Source organism: Triturus cristatus, chromosome 2_1 (assembly GCF_964204655.1).
Source record: "Triturus cristatus chromosome 2_1, aTriCri1.1, whole genome shotgun sequence".
In the NCBI taxonomy this organism is placed as follows: Eukaryota; Metazoa; Chordata; class Amphibia; order Caudata; family Salamandridae; genus Triturus; species Triturus cristatus.
In genome coordinates, this window is record NC_140581.1 from 1,044,455,972 (window position 1) to 1,044,472,237 (window position 16,266).

Genomic DNA, 16,266 nt, shown 5'->3' on the forward strand with positions numbered 1-16,266 from the left:
CCACACCCCAGTACGTGTCGTACCACCGTCTATGTACACCCCAGTACGTTCCAGTCGTACCCCCACCCCAGTACGTGTCGTACCCCCGTGTACCCACACCCCAGTACGTGTCGTACCACCGTCTATGTACACCCCAGTACGTTCCAGTCGTACCCCCACCCCAGTACGTGTCGTACCACCGTCTATGTACACCCCAGTACGTTCCAGTCATACCCCCACCCCAGTACGTGTCGTACCACCGTCTATGTACACCCCAGTACGTTCCAGTCATACCCCCACCCCAGTACGTGTCGTACCACCGTCTATGTACACCCCAGTACGTTCCAGTCGTACCCCCACCCCAGTACGTGTCGTGCCACCGTCTATGTACACCCCAGTACGTTCCAGTCCTACCCCCACCCCAGTACGTGTCGTACCCCCGTGTACCCACACCCCAGTACGTGTCGTACCACCGTCTATGTACACCCCAGTACGTTCCAGTCGTACCCCCACCCCAATACGTGTCGTACCCCCGTGTACCCACACCCCAGTACGTGTCGTACCACCGTCTATGTACACCCCAGTACGTTCCAGTCGTACCCCCACCCCAGTACGTGTCGTACCCCCGTGTACCCACACCCCAGTACGTGTCGTACCACCGTCTATGTACACCCCAGTACGTTCCAGTCCTACCCCCACCCCAGTACGTGTCGTACCACCGTCTATGTACACCCCAGTACGTGTCGTACCACCGTCTATGTACACCCCAGTACGTTCCAGTCGTACCCCTACCCCAGTACGTGTCGTACCCCCGTGTACCCACACCCCAGTACGTGTCGTACCACCGTCTATGTACACCCCAGTACGTTCCAGTCGTACCCCCACCCCAGTACGTGTCGTACCCCCGTGTACCCACACCCCAGTACGTGTCGTACCACCGTCTATGTACACCCCAGTACGTTCCAGTCCTACCCCCACCCCAGTATGTGTCGTACCACCGTCTATGTACACCCCAGTACGTTCCAGTCGTACCCCCACCCCAATACGTGTCGTACCACCGTCTATGTACACCCCAGTACGTTCCAGTCGTACCCCCACCCCAGTACGTGTCGTACCACCGTCTATGTACACCCCAGTACGTTCCAGTCGTACCCCCACCCCAGTACGTGTCGTGCCACCGTCTATGTACACCCCAGTACGTTCCAGTCCTACCCCCACCCCAGTACGTGTCGTACCCCCGTGTACCCACACCCCAGTACGTGTCGTACCACCGTCTATGTACACCCCAGTACGTTCCAGTCGTACCCCCACCCCAATACGTGTCGTACCCCCGTGTACCCACACCCCAGTACGTGTCGTACCACCGTCTATGTACACCCCAGTACGTTCCAGTCGTACCCCCACCCCAGTACGTGTCGTACCCCCGTGTACCCACACCCCAGTACGTGTCGTACCACCGTCTATGTACACCCCAGTACGTTCCAGTCCTACCCCCACCCCAGTACGTGTCGTACCACCGTCTATGTACACCCCAGTACGTGTCGTACCACCGTCTATGTACACCCCAGTACGTTCCAGTCGTACCCCCACCCCAGTACGTGTAGTACCACCGTCTATGTACACCCCAGTACGTTCCAGTCGTACCCCCACCCCAGTACGTGTCGTACCCCCGTGTACCCCCACCCCAGTACGTGTCGTACCACCGTCTATGTACACCCCAGTACGTTCCGGTCCTACCCCCACCCCAGTACGTGTCGTACCCCCGTCTATGTACACCCCAGTACGTTCCAGTCGTACCCCCACCCCAGTACGTGTCGTACCCCCGTGTACCCACACCCCAGTACGTGTCGTACCACCGTCTATGAACACCCCAGTACGTTCCAGTCGTACCCCCACCCCAGTACGTGTCGTACCCCCGTGTACCCACACCCCAGTACGTGTCGTACCACCGTCTATGTGCACCCCAGTACGTTCCAGTCCTACCCCCACCCCAGTACGTGTCGTACCACCGTCTATGTACACCCCAGTACGTGTCGTACCACCGTCTATGTACACCCCAGTACGTTCCAGTCGTACCCCCACCCCAGTACGTGTAGTACCACTGTCTATGTACACCCCAGTACGTTCCAGTTGTACCCCCACCCCAGTACGTGTCGTACCCCCGTGTACCCCCACCCCAGTACGTGTCGTACCACCGTCTATGTACACCCCAGTACGTTCCGGTCCTACCCCCAACACAACCTCCTAAGTACGGAGCGCACCCCAGGCCCCAACATCACCACCGCATGTACAAGTCGTACCAACCCACACACAAGGACAGCACCGTACAACCAAATGGCCCATGTACACACCGTACACACGCTCAAAACGCACGTACACAACCAGGACAAAACAAAACAACACAAGAATACACCATTCGAATGGCACAAAGCCACTAAACATGTCCAACAACCACTAAAACAACACATTCACTGACCTGCAACTGCCAAAAACAAACAGAGGCCAAATACACCACCACTCCTTATAACCAACCCACCCAAGATTCAAACACAGCCACACCCACCAATGGACCAATAAAAAGGGCCCACACACACAAACCATGAGCCTTTGCAACAGACTCACTGCTGCCAGACACCACAGAACCACACTACAAGCTACACCACACCTTACACTTTCACACCTTCACACAACCACCCTCACAAACACCCCCTCATCACATTCACACACACACACACACAACCATCCACACACCCCCCAACATCCACACACCCCACCCCACCATCCCCACCCACACCGCTCACCATGCCCACCACCAAGAATCCAAAGTTCAGTAACCGAGAATTGGAGGTCCTTGTTGATCAAATCCTCAGAGTCGAGCCACAGATCTTTGGAACATTGGTCAGAAGCACCAGCCTGGCAGCAAAAACTGCCATGTGGCAGACCATCGTCGATGCTGTGAATGCTGTTGCGGACACCAGACGGACCAAGCAGGAATGCCAGAACAGGTGGTACGATCTGCGGAGGAGGGTCCGAGCCAAGAGGCAGGATGAACATGACCAGGCCAACGCCACCGGAGGAGGGCCCTCCCGCAGACCCGTACAGTACCATCCCTGGGAGGAGAGGGTGATGGCCATACTGCCGGTGGAGGCAGTCGAAGGATTAGAAGGACTCCGAGACCCGGGTGAGTACACAAACAACGCACCTCACAAGGGGGGAACGGCATCCACAACCAAAATCACCAACAGGCACGCAACCACCACAAGCCATCGCATGACTCAACCACACTCCATGAGCACGCACATGCCACTGCTGCCACCATGCCCCATGCACCCAGCTGGACAATGTCAAGTCACAGGCCACAGAAGACAACAACACATGACACGGTAACCCGGATGGCGGGAGGCTGGGCCCAAAAAAGCACATAGTGCAACTCAGAAGCAGACAAAAATTCACTCTACCCATATGGCCTAGGTCACAGCCAGACAAACAGTGTGTCCCAACACAGGAATGACTTGCCAGCAAATGGCGGACGCCTTGCATCAACACATGGGGGTGAAGGCACTGTTTTGCACATGACAGCAGCTAATGAACAGCCAACATTGTGAAAGAGTGGCAGCACACACCACCACAGCAGCAGCGCACAGACACAGACACTACACCCAATGGGTGCCTGGAGATCAGAAACAAACTCACATCAACAATCCAAGGGCCACTCAAAGATCTGCTAACAGTGTGTGCCCAGGAAGCTGGGCCGAGGTGACAGAGGGTGACACACGGAGGGAGGGAGAGGGGGACAGAGAGGGAGGGAGACGGACAGAGGGAGGAGGCTGACACACGGAGGGAGGGAGAGGGGGACTGAGAGGGAGGGAGAGGGGGACAGAGATGGAGGGAGAGGGGGACAGAGATGGAGGGAGAGGGGGACAGAGATGGAGGGAGAGGGGGACAGAGAGGGAGGGAGAGGGGGACAGAGATGGAGGGAGAGGGGGACAGAGAGGGAGGGAGACGGACAGAGGGAGGAGGCTGACACACGGAGGGAGGGAGAGGGGGACTGAGAGGGAGGGAGAGGGGGACTGAGAGGGAGGGAGAGGGGGACAGAGATGGAGGGAGAGGGGGACAGAGAGGGAGGGAGAGGGGGACAGAGAGGGAGGGAGAGGGGGACAGAGATGGAGGGAGAGGGGGACAGAGATGGAGGGAGAGGGGGACATAGAGGGAGGGAGACGGACAGAGGGAGGAGGCTGACACACGGAGGGAGGGAAAGGGGGACTGAGAGGGAGGGAGAGGGGGACAGAGATGGAGGGAGAGGGGGACAGAGAGGGAGGGAGAGGGGGACAGAGATGGAGGGAGAGGGGGACAGAGATGGAGGGAGAGGGGGACAGAGAGGGAGGGAGACGGACAGAGGGAGGAGGCGGACACACAGAGGGAGGGAGAGGGGGACCCAGAGGGAGCGAGACACAGGGAGAGCCAATCAGCCGTGTTGCGTGTGTGAATGTCTGCTCGTCAGCAGGTAGACTGCGTGCATGTAGACAAGGGTGGCCAGTGCCAGAAGCCCCCCTCTTCACCATGGCAAAACACATGGCCATGTCACAACCTGTTCACGAGCACAAGGACAGCTACCTGGATCATATAAGTGTGTGGATCCACTCCATGTGCACATGTAGAGTGCATGGCTCGCCACACCTGCCCACTCCACTGCTGACTGCAGTCACACTTGACGCAGCAAGTAAGACTGTGCCACACATAGTTAAAGGGGCCAAAGTGGTGCCCAAGGGACACACCCATGCACAAGTGCACTGTGAGTGGAATGCAAGACCAATCCTAATTCCAAGAGGAAATGTGCCAACTTTGAAAATGATGAAACATGGATGTTGCATGGACAAAAATTAACATTGTCTCTCTCACACACAGGTCAACGTCATGGTGCACCCCCCAACACTGGGGGGGAACACTCACAGGACCTGGATCTGCAGGAGCCCGATCCCACCGGCAGCGACCACTCTCACCACTCTGCGGACGACCCCGACCAACCTGGCCCCTCTGGTGTCCAACCACCTGCAGCACCTGCGTCAGGTACAACTGTGCCAACCACCACCCCCACTCCTGCCACATCCCAGGAGACACCCAGGATCCCTGCCCCAACACCACAATGCAGCCAGGCTGGCCAGGAGGGACACGGTGTCCCGGGCACCCAGGAGGAGGCAGGCGACAACGCCAATGCCACCCCTCAGGGGTCCCGGAGACCCCATGTGCCCACAAGGGCAGGCCAGGCGCAAGTGGGCAGGGGTGGTGGGAGTGGAGGACGGCGGAGGCGCGATCCTGACCAGTTGGCTGGGGATCCCGCATTGTCCCATGTCCGTAACATCCTGGACACATACCGGGAGGACACCACGGGCATGGCCCAGGTTGTGTCCACCCTCAATGAGATCAAGGGGAGCCTCGATGAGATAAAGACCCAGCAGGCCCAGCAACATGCCTGTCAACTGCAACACCAACGGAGGATGGAGGACAGACAGGCTGAGCAAGTGACGGCATTCCAGGGGATTCACGCTACACTCCGTCGGATGGCCGACACCATGGCCGACCCTCCCTGTGCCAGAAGGCGGAGAACATCACCACCCACAGGGAGGGATCAGGAGGAGGAGGAGGAAACATCCGACGGAGCATCCCAGTCGTCGTCACGGCCTGCTGGTGAGGTTCCCCGCAGGAGGCCGGGTCGTCCACGGAAAGGACCGTGAGGGTGGCTGCTACATCACCATCTCCCAGGACACCTGGCCTGGCACCTGGCCCACTGGAGCAACAGCATCACAGCATCAAGAGACATTCTCTGCCACATGGCCCTGCTGGTCACTGGCTGACCAATGTTGACAAAGACTGTGGCATGGACTCTGAGGATTTCCAATGGCAAGGACCCCAACTCCCCTACTGAACTTTGGATTCAAACATCCCGGAAAGACCCTTACTTTGCCCCCCCCCCCCCCCCCCACTAATAAATCACACTATGATGAGTAAATGCCTGCTGGTAGCATTATTAACTAACATGTGTCTTGTAAAGTCTAAACATGCCTGAGTCATCTTTTGTCTTCAACCATCCACACCCTGGGGCCTGAGTCTGGCACAGGACACATGGGTCACAGTGTATTAGGCAAGACAGACATGGAGCACCATACACACCCGTGATGGGCCCAACCAGCTGAGGGGGTTGCCGAACAACCGTGCTGACACACACATTGAGTACAGCAACTGTCATGCGCAGTGGTCAGGGATCCAGTCCAGTGTCCTGGGGGGCACCCAGGCATGTGTAGACAGGTGGCAGAACCATGTCCTGCAAGCCGGAGTCCGGTGGATGCCGAGAATGGGGGCCTGGCCAACGTTGGATGCATGGGGATGGCACATGTCACAATACCAACACAGTCATGGACATCATGCCCAATACACAGTCTCAGCCCACACACACAGCTTGCATCTTGCAACTCGACACATTGACACATAGCCACAATCAGGGAATACCATGCCAGACATGCAGGATGCACCGTGGCAACACACCAGCATTGACTGAGAAGAGGCACCTTGGAGGCATAGGGACACCTTTATTAGACATGTATTCGGGATTGCAGAGGCCACTCGAAGTACACATGAACACATCATGTGGAGTAACATGTGGGTCCAACACTGGCACCCCCTTTCTGCAGCACACATGCGTGTTTGCCATGGAAGTGGCACACAAGCGTCGGCTAACAGCTAAATACCCATAGCAGCACACGGAGAGCCTGCCATACACCATAGATCCGCTGATGTCGAAGTCCCACACCATGTCCAGCCAATGCTAACCGTATGTGGCCGAGGGCAGTGTCACACACATTGATGCCATCATCACAATCCCCTATCCCATCACTGATGCCTGTCAACCAGGCAGACCATCTATTCAGGTGTACACAGCTGCATGTCGTGTCCCATGGGGATGCGACATGGCTGCAGAGGAACAACACATCGACAGGGGCAGTGTGCATACATCGTGAACAACTGCCACACCCAATACACCCCAGATGCATCCCTTACCCCATGGAGACTTCCAAACGTGTCCGTGCCTGTAACGCTGAGTCAGCCCACGATGTCATGTCCATGATGAATAGCAGTGCCACAACAATGCAACCAGCAGACGGCATGTGCAGGTACCTGGGGAAGAGAGACACACAAGAAGTCAGCCACAAAAAGCACAGCCACTTGCATGTGCATTTACTCGACACATGTATGGATGACAACATGCTAGGTCATTATAATGACTGGGGAAATACTACCATCACTGGCACCATCACTCCAGTGACACACCCACACACACCTCTGAGTCACGTGCCATACATGCAGGTGGAGACACACATCACAACGCATGCCACACGGGGACCAATGCGTGCACACTCAGACACTGGTACTCACCACTAAGCAAAGAAGTCACGTATGAGCCGAGTCCGGATGTCCTCTTGCGGCTCCACATCCTCCACATCACTAGCCCCATTGCCAAGCCCTTCGTCCTCCACGGGTGGATGGTCCTCGTCATGTTGATTCAGGATGAGTGGCACAGCTCTTTCAACTGCCATGTTGTGCAGCATGCAGCAGACCATGAAGATCTTGCAGACCTTTGCCGGGGCATAAGGGAGTGCACCGCCGGTCTTGTGGAGGCACCGGAATCGGCTCTTCAGCATGCCAAACGTCCTCTCTATCACTCGCCTTGTCCGGCCATGGGCGGTGTTGTAGCGGAGCTGTGCCGGCGTGATGGGGTTGCGGAGAGGTGTGATCAGCCATGGCATGTTGGGATAGCCAGCGTCCCCTACATGGGAAGCACATGGTCATCGTTAGAAGTGGTGAAGCGGTCGTGCTGGTAGGCGATACAGAATAGAAGACAGACAGACTGTACCTACCTACAACACATGCCCGTTCGTTGCGCAGCTGCATCATCATATCAGGCATCCCGCTACGCCTCATGATGTAGGCATCGTGTGCTGATCCTGGAAAACGAGCACAGACATGTGAAATCACCATGTTGGAGAGACACACCACAAGGGCATTGATGGAGTGGTAGTGCTTCCGATTGCGGTACGCCACCTCCCGTGCGTGTGGTGGTACCAAAGCTACATGTGTCCCATCTATGGACCCAATGACATGGGGCATCCCTCCCAGGGCATAGAATCCACGCTTGACCTCAGTCATCTGTTCAGGGGTCGGGAACTTGATGAAGTCATCCAGGTGAATCAACATGGCCTCCAAGAAATCATGCAGCACACCGCTGAACATGCTCTGGGACATGCCACCAACATGAGCTATGGTATTTTGAAAGGTACCCATGGCAAGAAAATGTAGGGCAGCCATTACCTTCAGCTGGGGTGTCAGTGCCGTAGGATACCTGTGCAGCGGTTGCAGGTGTGGTGCCAGTCTCGCCGTCAACTCCAGAATCAACGGATGGGTGAAGCGGTAGAGCCGGATGCTGTCATTCTCCTGCATGGCAGCCAAGTCTGGAATTATTCGGGCAAGAGGCGGCGCTCTGCAGTAATTTGGAAGTGACAAGGAAGAGTGAGTGCACCACGACAACAACTCATGTCTACTGAGCACATGTTAATCTGGCAATACACACATGCTACATAGGGAGTCAGGTATGTGCTACATGGCCAGCACACGTATGGATGCAAGGTGGCACTCCTTCCAAGACCCAGCTACACACGGAGATTGAGAACCTCCCCATGCCACGCCATGGGAATAGCTGTGTCCCAGTGCAAGTGAACAGCCAGACGCAAGACAGGAGTGACATACACCCACACATCAGCAGAAGTAGGATGCCGATTGCAGAGACTGGTAGCGGAACACTGGAGCCACAGGTCACATGACATTACACTAGGACAGCCCACACACCTTGCCATGAAGGTGCACATGTCATGACTCACCACACATTCCTTGTGAGGATGCAGACATGGCCTTGTCACGCTACTCCGTGTCCCATGCATACATGTGCACCTCACATCCGATACCACATGTGGCATGGTGTGCGGAACAGTGTGCAATGACAATCTACACACAGACACATGTTGGTTGCTGCTACGGCTGCAGCTTATGAGGGTGCTACAACATCAACCTGATGTAAATCCCCCACACATAAATGACATAGTCACATTGTGCACTGTGGGTAGTGACAAGTCAGGTGTCATAACCCCTGTACCGGGCATCATGGGACACTTCCGTGTGTTGGTGTCCGTGCCATGCCAGTGACGCTTACCCCAAGTGTGCAGTACGACATGCACACATGTCAAAGGAGTCAAGGGCATGGCTGGCACACATTGCACCGTCACACAGTACACCTATACACATCTCATCATACATCTGGTGCCTTCTCCACTCAGGAGTCATGTTCCACATCACAGCCTGTCACACCTGTGCCCCACACATGTAGTAATGCACAGACGATGCCTTGATGTCCATTCCTGGACAAGTATGTCCATCCATGGACAAGTATGTCCATCCATGGACAAGTATGTCCGCCCTATTCCTACCTGTGTGTCGCCTATCCCCACTGTGATGTGTAAAAACCGCCGTACTGCTGCTAAGAGGGCCTGTGTACGTTCCCAAATCACTGTGGGAGTGCTGCCGTATGTGTACCCATCGTGATGGCGAGCATACAGGCATTTGTACGGTCCGTAGCACTACGAGTACGCATACGCGTGCAGACCCATAGTGATAGTGAGCGTAGATGCGTGTGTACGGTCCGTACCACTACGAGTACGCATACGCGTGCAGACCCATAGTGATAGTGAGCGTAGATGCGTGTGTACGGTCCGTACCACTACGAGTACGCATACGCGTGCAGACCCATAGTGATAGTGAGCGTAGATGCATGTGTACGGTCCGTACCACTACGAGTACGCATACGCGTGCAGACCCATAGTGATAGTGAGCGTAGATGCGTGTGTACGGTCCGTACCACTACGAGTACGCATACGTGTGCAGACCCATAGTGATAGTGAGCGTAGATGCGTGTGTATGGCCCTATCACAATGTGTGTCCTCGCGTATGCGTACTCGTAGTGGTACGGGCCGTACACACGCATCTACGCTCACTATCACTATGGGTCTGCACGCGTATGCGTACTCGTAGTGATAGTGAGCGTACATGCGTGTGTACGGGCCGTACCACTACGAATACGCATACGCGAGGACACCCATACTGATAGTGAACGTAGGCATGCGTGTACGGGCGGTTGCAACGCATTTGGGGTGCCCTAGGGCCCCGAAACGCACCGTACCTGTGTGTGATGCTCCAAATTACATAGGGGACAAGTATTAAGGCCTACATGCATGCTGGTTGTCATGGGGACCAAGTTCAAATTTCGAAATTGTTCTGGAAGGTGCACAGCAGAAGTCAGTTGGAATTCTTCTACATTGTTGCAATGTGTTTGTGGGTCTGACATCATGCAGGAGAATGAAACCGATAGAGAACCCACAGGCTGCTAGGTTTGAAGGGATTGGTGGAAACATAGGATGCAAATGTGAGTGACCAATCACTCTGTACTCCTGTGCATGAGACAGGGCAGAAAGGCAGATATAAGGCAGCCAGGTCCCATGAGGGAGTACTTGCCTGCACATCTTTGCATTCGTCGACCCAGCTGATGCTACTGATTCCCTGGAACCATGTCAAGGGCTGTGGAGAGGACACAGCCATTCACCCTGGAGGAGAACATGGCTCTGCTGGATGTGATCCTCCCACAGTACTCCATGCTGTATGGGCGACCAGGGTATCAGGTGAGTGCATAGGCCACTGGCACAGACTGTCCCTATGTTCTGACTGTGACTTCTGGCATTGTGTCCTGGTGTGACACACATGCCATGTACTGTAGGGGGGGTCCCAGGGGGGGGATGCCTGATGTCTCCCAGCAGTGCCCTGAGACAGGAGGGGTGGGTGTGGAGTCCTCCCAGCAGTGCCCAGAGACAGGAGGGGTGGGTGTGGAGTCCTCCCAGCAGTGCCCTGAGACAGGAGGGGTGGGTGTGGAGTCCTCCCAGCAGTGCCCTGAGACAGGAGGGGTGTGTGCCTATCACTCCCAGCAGTGCCCTGAGACAGGAGGGGTGTGTGCCTATCACTCCCAGCAGTTCCCTGAGACAGGAGGGGTGTGTGCCTATCACTCCCAGCAGTGCCCTGAGACAGGAGGGGTGGGTGTGGAGTCCTCCCAGCAGTGCCCTGAGACAGGAGGGGTGTGTGCCTATCACTCCCAGCAGTGCCCTGAGACAGGAGGGGTGGGTGTGGAGTCCTCCCAGCAGTGCCCTGAGACAGGAGGGGTGTGTGCCTATCACTCCCAGCAGTGCCCTGAGACAGGAGGGGTGGGTGCCTATCACTCCCAGCAGTGCCCTGAGACAGGAGGGGTGGGTGTGATGCACAGTGTGAGCCTTGATCACTGGTTGTGACATTGCCATCATTCCACCTGTGTACCCACTATGGCACGTACAGCTTTTTCCCTCACCAGGGGATGATGTCCCTATGACAAAGGTGCAATGCGTTGGCTGCATGACATGCCTTGTTGTAACCAGCTAATTTGTTCTCATATGTCTCTCTGTGACATGTGGCTGGTGTATTGATGTGGTGTCACTTGTTCTTCCTCACAGGTAGGCGCCACTGCCAAGGAGCAGATCTGGCTGACCGCCGTCAGTGCCGTGAGGGGTGTGGATGGTCGGAGGCGGAGCCTGCCCCAGGTGAGGAAACGCTGGCAGGATATCCGGTGCTGGACGCGGAGGATTGCACGGCTCCTGCTGGGGGACTCACCTGAGAGCCACAAGAACCGCGGCCGCCGCCGTCTGAGCCACCTCCACAGGCGTGTGCTGCCGGTGGTCTTTCCAGACCTGGAGAGGCGCTTACAGGCGATGCAGCAGCCGGAAGGGGGTAGGTACATGTGCGTTTGTTGTGTGTCACCGGCATTTGTAAGGGCACGGTAGCATTAATTCACTGGCAGGGTTTAAAGGTGCTGTGCAGATCCTGTTTGCCCCACTATAGCGCTGCGCCCCTGCCACCCTTCCCCTCCTTGCAATGTGTTCCCTGGTCTGTGTGTGGTCACTCCTTCACAAGGTAATGTAGGCTGGTGCTTTGTCCACGAGAACAATGCCTGTAGCATCATGTGTGGGGGTGGTGTGTAACAGCTTTTTGGACCTTGGCTGTGCCCTGTCAAGTTCACTGCATGTGGGTTCCATGTCAGTTGGCACTGATGCTGACTCCAGACATGGGAGTTGGTCTCTCATGTGTCATGCCTTACAGCGCGCATGTCCTATGTAGTTGCCTGTGACATGATGTGCATGAGTGTGCGATACGCATAGTGCAGGGATGGTGGCGTGTGTTGCAGTCATTACCATTCAGTAGCATGGAGTTGCGTGCCCACTACTGTCCCCTGGAGCACCTTTTCCTCAGTGGTGTGTGTCATCATAAACGTGGACACTCTCAGTGTCTACAGCGTAGGTTGTGCTCTGTGCCATTGTCCCCTGGCACCATGTATATAGACGTGCTATTTTGTACAGGTGTCCACTGTGCAGCCTGACCTGATTGTCCTTCTTCATACTCACAGTTGCCAGTGCCTGTGTGTCTTGTTATACTCATCTGAGGATGGGCACTGGTACCTCATTATTTGTACAGGTGCACCTTGGCTGTTTGGCGTCCAATCTTGCATTTTGCCTGCCCCTGTGTTTATCACCCAGACTATGAGATGTTGGTGCCACCTGTGTCTCAACAATTTGCCTCGTGTAGGGGTTGGTTGGGGCGGGCAATGCCTATATGTAAAATCCAGATTTCTACTTGCTGGGTCTGGGCAGTGTGTGATGTTTGTCTGGACACACACGCAAGGTGCAGTGACCGAGTCATGTTGGGCATGTTTCCAGCATTACCTATGCAGCATGTGTCTCAAGTTCGTGGATATGGTCCCTGGTCATCGGTATTTTCACCGACGCTGTGTGGTGCAGATGCAGTGCTGGATTGTCCCCAGGGCCTGGGTGCTATGTCAGACTACGTTTCCTGTCTTGAGCTATTGTCTCATGCTCTCCATGGTGTTTCAGTGGCATGGTGGCTCAACCAACTGTGTGTTTCATGCCCTACATCGGTACCTTGTTTAGTAGATGTTAGGGATCTTCCTTTTCAGGCTATGCAATGTTACCTATGTAGATTGGACTCATGTGACTGATGTGTACAGCTTTCTGATTAATTTCTGTCTCTCCACCCTGCCCACAGCATCGTCGGGGGACACAGAGGGAGACATGGACACAGGCAAGGCGGAGGGACCGAGCACCAGTGCCAGCCGTGACATCGGGGCTGGCACATCGAGTGGGACAGAGGTGGAGGATAGTGCGGCCGAGGACCTGTCGACTGGCACGTCAGAATACGAAGCTGACAGGTCCGAGGAGGATGTCTCCGAGTGGGCGGTGGCTGCACCAGCAGCTGACAGCGGAACAACACCTCGCACCGCCCCCTCAGTTCCCATCAGCCGCCTCCCACTTGCTCGTGTCCCTTCCCAGCATGCCCGGTCACAGCATGTCTCCTTCCTGCCAGGCACCGCACCCCCTGCCCCTGTCTCCACTGCTGCCGCCAATGCAGAGTCTGTGGACATCCAGCGGCAACTGCAGGTTGGTCAGGCTGCGATCCTTAATGTCCTCCATGCCCACAGCAAAACCCTCACCAACATCGAGGCATTCTTGGAGGGCATTCATTCATCGCAGGCTGACCAACGCAACTTGCTGAGGTCCATAGACTCCACACTGACTGCAGCAGTGGGTCTCCTGCAGCGCGACCTCCCCCCACCTACCCCTGCCCCATCCACACTTCCCACTCCCATGCCTGTCCCACGTACACCCAGACGTCGGCATGCACCCACATCAACAGACACAGGCACCACACCAGCAGGGAAGGTCCACCGCACTCCTCCTGACACGCACACACAGGGTGAGGTAGGCACACCCACTGGGTCGGGGGGCAAACGTGTGATATGCAGCCATAGTGGGAGTCCGCATTCCACCCAGTCCACTCCCTCCAAATCCCCTCCCCTCAGCTCTCCTGGCCACATCTCCCCCAAGGACTCCTTCATGGCCGCTCTGTCCCTGAGCCCCACAGTTACACCACCACGCAAGCGGTCAAGGAAGTCCTCGGTCAGGGTGGTTGAGTCTCCCCCCCTGTCTCCACCCTCCCCCGGTGGCGCTGCGACCCATCCCTCTGACCCCCCCCCCCTCCTTGGGGCCTGAGGTCCCTTCGGGTGCAGGGGACTCCCTGGAGGACCTTGCAAAGGTGTGTAGTGCCATCCTGGCCTCCGCCTTTGGCACTGACCCACCCCCTGTGGTGGAGTCCTCCATCCCTGCACCCACAACGCCGCCCCTTTGCCCTGATGTCCCTGCGGTGCCTGGTGCTTCCCCCCCCCCCCCCTGATGCCCTCACCAGTGTGGAAGACGATGCCATTTGACTGTGCAGGCAAGGTAGGGGACACGCATCCCACTGTGTCCCCCATCCAGCTGGGAATCATTGACTGCCCTATGGGCTTTGTGAATATTGAACTGCCTGCGATCCACGGACATTGTGCTCATGCTGAATAAAGCTTAATTTTGTTTTCATTATCACACTACTGCTATGCTGGTATTGGTGTTGGTGGGGCTGCTACATGGTTTTGGGTGGTGTTTAAGGGTTTGGGTGTGTGGGATATGTAGTAGTGTGCTGCTCATTGGGGGGACCCTGGGATCTGTGTGCCATCACAAGGTGTTGGCTAACTTTCTTTGTTCATGTAAGCAGTTACTGCATGGTGCACTTGTCCCAGGGTGTATTCCTTCCTCTGTGTACCCAGCTTTCTTCCCTGCAGGGTGTTCCCAATGTTTAGCGCAGAGCTGTGTCTACATGAGCTGTGTGTGTGACGGAGCCCTTCTACTTTGGCCATGCATGCAGGGCCATGTCTCCACCTGCAACAATCGTGGCATCCTTGGTGATCACTGTACTTGTGTGTGGAGTCTGTTGACATGAGTTCATGGGGACATGTTCCCTTGTAGGCAGTATGCATGTGGATAATTCTGGCCTCACACACATGTGTTACACCCCTCCTGTCTCAGGGCACTGCTGGGAGGACTCCACACCCACCCCTCCTGGCTCAGGGCACTGCTGGGAGTGATAGGCACCCACCACTCCTGTCTCAGGGCACTGCTGGGAGTGATAGGCACACACCCCTCCTGTCTCAGGGCACTGCTGGGAGGACTCCACACCCACCCCTCCTGTCTCAGGGCACTGCTGGGAGTGATAGGCACACACCCCTCCTGTCTCAGGGCACTGCTGGGAGGACTCCACACCCACCCCTCCTGGCTCAGGGCACTGCTGGGAGGACTCCACACCCACCCCTCCTGGCTCAGGGCACTGCTGTTAGTGATAGGCACCCACCCCTCCTGTCTCAGAGCACTGCTGGGAGGACTCCACACCCACCCCTCCTGTCTCAGGGCACTGCTGGGAGTGATAGGCACACACCCCTCCTGTCTCAGGGAACTGCTGGGAGTGATAGGCACCCACCCCTCCTGTCTCAGGGCACTGCTGGGAGTGATAGGCACACACCCCTCCTGTCTCAGGGCACTGCTGGGAGTGATAGGTACACACCCCTCCTGTCTCAGGGCACTGCTGGGAGGACTCCACACCCACCCCTCCTGTCTCTGGGCACTGCTGGGAGGACTCCACACCCACCCCTCCTGGCTCAGGGCACTGCTGGGAGTGATAGGCACCCACCCCTCCTGTCTCAGGGCACTGCTGGGAGTGATAGGCACACACCCCTCCTGTCTCAGGGCACTGCTGGGAGGACTCCACACCCACCCCTCCTGTCTCAGGGCACTGCTGGGAGGACTCCACACCCACCCCTCCTGTCTCAGGGCACTGCTAGGAGGACTCCACACCCACCCCTCCTGTCTCAGGGCACTGCTGGGAGTGATAGGCACACACCCCTCCTGTCTCAGGGCACTGCTGGGAGGACTCCACACCCACCCCTCCTGGCTCAGGGCACTGCTGGGAGGACTCCACACCCACCCCTCCTGTCTCAGGGCACTGCTGGGAGGACTCCACACCCACCCCTCCTGTCTCAGGGCACTGCTGAGAGTGATAGGCACACACCCCTCCTGTCTCAGGGCACTGCTGGGAGTGATAGGCACACACCCCTCCTGTCTCAGGGCACTGCTGGGAGGACTCCACACCCACCCCTCCTGTCTCAAGGCACTGCTGGGAGTGATAGGCACACACCCCTCCTGTCTCAGGGCACTGCTGGGAGGACTCCACACC

At 56.7% G+C, this 16,266-nt stretch overlaps 1 protein-coding gene across 1 annotated transcript in view; it reads left to right on the top strand.

Moving 5' to 3' along the window:
- LOC146866318 (ovochymase-2-like) overlaps positions 1–16,266 on the top strand; it is a 537,690-nt gene that overhangs the window by 380,715 nt on the left and 140,709 nt on the right. The window lies entirely within an intron of this gene.